Here is a 3,229-nt window from a genome sequence, read left to right on the forward strand (position 1 = left end):
GTGTGTGTGTGTGTGTGTGTGTGTGCGTGTATTTTGTGAGAAAAATGTGTCTGGGCCGCATTGTGGGGGCATTTTGAAACTCTGGTGTCAGTTACCCAGAACAGAAAGAGCTTATCTGTTGGATCAGCAATCAGTGACAGATCGGTGTAGAAACCAGCGTCTTTTTTCAGTCAGCTTTGAGCAGGTCACCTCCACAGACTCTGACACGTTAGCTTTCTACTGTAGCTTGGCAGGGTCATTGTGCAGCGCTGACTGTGGGTGGAACAGAGTGTTAAGAAAAGGGCACGGAATCAGGTTATTTAGGTACAAGATGCAAAGGAGTGGGAACATATGTCCACAGTTTTTATCAGTTTTATAGCAATCATTCCAGTTTGGGCAACTAAAATGTAACTAAGGTTTCCAACAACTTAATGGCAATATTACTAACCAACTTATTTCAAGATGTTTCTTCAAGAAATTACATTGTGATACCCAACACGTTATCTATTTTCTCTATCATTGTAATAAAAAAAAAACACAAGTCTACAGCCACGCTAGAGGCTGATGGCGGAGTCATGACCTGCCTTACTTTGCATATGATTGGCTAGTACTCCTTGCCTTCATTGGTTGGGTTGGTTAGGTTTAGGCAAGAGGAGTGAGATTGGCTGTGGATCTGGAGTGCTTTGTGCTAAATGCTATCGTCAGCATACTTACAATGACAGTGCTTATATGCTGATGTTTACAATCTTGGTTTTAAATCAGCAACGTAATTTGTAATTTTTACTACTAAAATGCATTCAATAGTTGTAGTTATTTTATGCAAAGCCACAAATGTCAAACTTATGGTGGTGCTAAAGGAAAAGTCAGGGGATCATAAAAGCTTCATTGTCTAGAAACCATGAATGTATGTACAAAATTTAACGGCAATTCAGTGTTTGAAGATATTTGAGTCTGGACCAAAGTGATCGACCAACCGACATGCATGGCTAGAAATCTTGTAATGGATCATTATTATTTCTGCCCGCTGGCAGCTATTTTCAAACAAGATTAAAAGTCTCAGTCCAAAAGACTTGTTAAACTGGATAATATTCCAGTGTATTAGAATCATAATTTATTCTAATCATATTTAAATAAGATCCTTTTTTTAAAACTAGGCTCAGTTCCACTTGAAGGGATCATCTGATATGCTGACTCCGATAACTTCTACATAATAAAAATACTTTCAGATACCCAACAGTGGACCAGTGCAGTGCGTACTGTATAACTATTCATGGCTTCAGGGTATTGCTATGTGAGCCTTGCTTTTATTGTCCACAACAGGATTGTGTGTCTAACTGCTTAGTTATGGGCCAGTAATAGTAGGGGAGAGTGGGAGTGCACACAGGGAAACATTCCTCCATAAATAAGTAAAAGTACTGTAACTGCAAATAGCAGGAGGCTGTGTTCCTCATAAGACCTGGGTGCTCATGGGCAAGTGTTTCATTTTGTCTTTCAACTGAGGGGACCATCATTTACTCAACTACTGGCAGCTGTGAAAGAGACAGCGACATTCTTAATCTATTGGAGCGAGACACAATTCACTTGCAGATCCCTTGTGACGCTGCAAGAAGGAGGTCATTTTTTTGGCCTGGAATGTTGACAGTAAAAGTGCAGCGAGGCCACAGTGTGTAATTGTTGGTTTGGAAGCGGTGCTTTATTTATGACTGAGGGTTGGCAGGTTGGAGGCTGACCTGTTGGTTGGTTGTGATGATTGTGTTTCATTGTCAGAAGGATTTTGACACAGAAACATTGACACTAACAGCTGTGGCTAAAAGGAAAACTAAAGAATGTCAGACCTTCTTTGACACTCTTTGAGTTGACTTTGGGTTATATATTGTCAACAGTTCAATATAAATGTTCAAGCAAAAGCAAGAACCCTTATAGCATATCACATTTTATGTTTGCCATGTGTCATTCCCACTGAAACGTTATAAAATATTTAAGGATAGTTGTATATTTGCCGAATGACTGGGGCATAACAGTCCAACAATAAAACATTGTTACCGGTTGCTTTGTATGTCAGTCAATACATAATACAGGCATTTTCAAAGAACTTCCAATGTGTTCTAGAGTTTTATAGCAAAAAGATTCAGGTAAAGTTGTAGGTCAAGGAAGTTCTTTTCCTGCTTTTAGCAATTACACAAAAAAATCTATCCATCTTAAAATCTTTTAGAAAAAGGATGAAATACCATCTTACTATGCTATAGCTGCTGCTATCTGCTCATATAGCCACTGCTGAACGCAGCATGTTCTTTGTGGGGAGTTGTATATAATCCTGGGAAACATAGGAAAAAACACTAATTTATGCAGGACCAGATCAGACAGCTTTAGCACCAAAAAAGGAATTTATAAACATTTCCTCAAAAAGAACTGTTGGAATTAAATGAACTTGACAATAACTGTGTACAAAGTCTTAAAAACTCAGTTCCACAGTATAATCACATGATCGCTCTCTATTGACCTGCTAACTGTCGGCCTATTGTAGCTAGGAGCCTAAGCACGTGAACGGGTGAAAGCAGACATAAGTGGGTGGAAGCACACTTGTCTCCATATGTTAGACATCATCTGTCAGCTGCTGCATTGTGTTTATCCATGCACTCACCCCACCACTTTCAATTACATGGCCCACAAACTAGGCCATTGATCCCCTCACGTTTTCCTGTTAAGGTATTCCAATTTTCACCTTCTTCTAGCGCATTGAGATCAGGTCACTTACATCAGCAGCTGCAAAGAAATGATCTCATGCAGAATCGCAGCCCTTCCCCCGTCTTCCTTTACATAAACACACATATGTACAGACTACAGATGTGTACACAGACATGTTTGCCCAATATATGAAGCCTGTGAGCATGTTTGCTTACTGTCAGGCAAACAGGACATAGTTGCTTTTAATAAACCCCAAAGACTGGTGTCTCCTGTGTGTAATTGGACACAACAGGGCCTGCGGGACAGGCGCTTGCTTAAGTCCGTCATGTTTATAAGATAACTCGATCACATATTAGCTGGCTGCCATGCACTGAGAGCAGTTTGGATGTGGCTCAGAAGTAGGTTATGACACATTTTGATGCATGCTAGTGTCTGGTGGGCCCCTCTGCGGGGATGGAGACTTAAACAAAAGACAGCTTGCAGAAAAAAGTCCTGATAAAAAACAGACGGTGTGTGTTCATGCATGTGTGCGTGCACGTGTGTGTGTGTGTGTGTGTGTGTGTGT

At 40.4% G+C, this 3,229-nt stretch overlaps 1 protein-coding gene across 18 annotated transcripts in view; it reads left to right on the forward strand.

The window, feature by feature from the left end:
• The window catches only part of kiaa1217 (KIAA1217 ortholog), a 111,785-nt gene that overhangs the window by 60,187 nt on the left and 48,369 nt on the right, over positions 1-3,229 (forward strand). The gene's annotated exons all lie outside the window — the stretch shown is intronic.

This window comes from Etheostoma spectabile, chromosome 22, assembly GCF_008692095.1.
Source record: "Etheostoma spectabile isolate EspeVRDwgs_2016 chromosome 22, UIUC_Espe_1.0, whole genome shotgun sequence".
Lineage (NCBI taxonomy): Eukaryota > Metazoa > Chordata > Actinopteri > Perciformes > Percidae > Etheostoma > Etheostoma spectabile.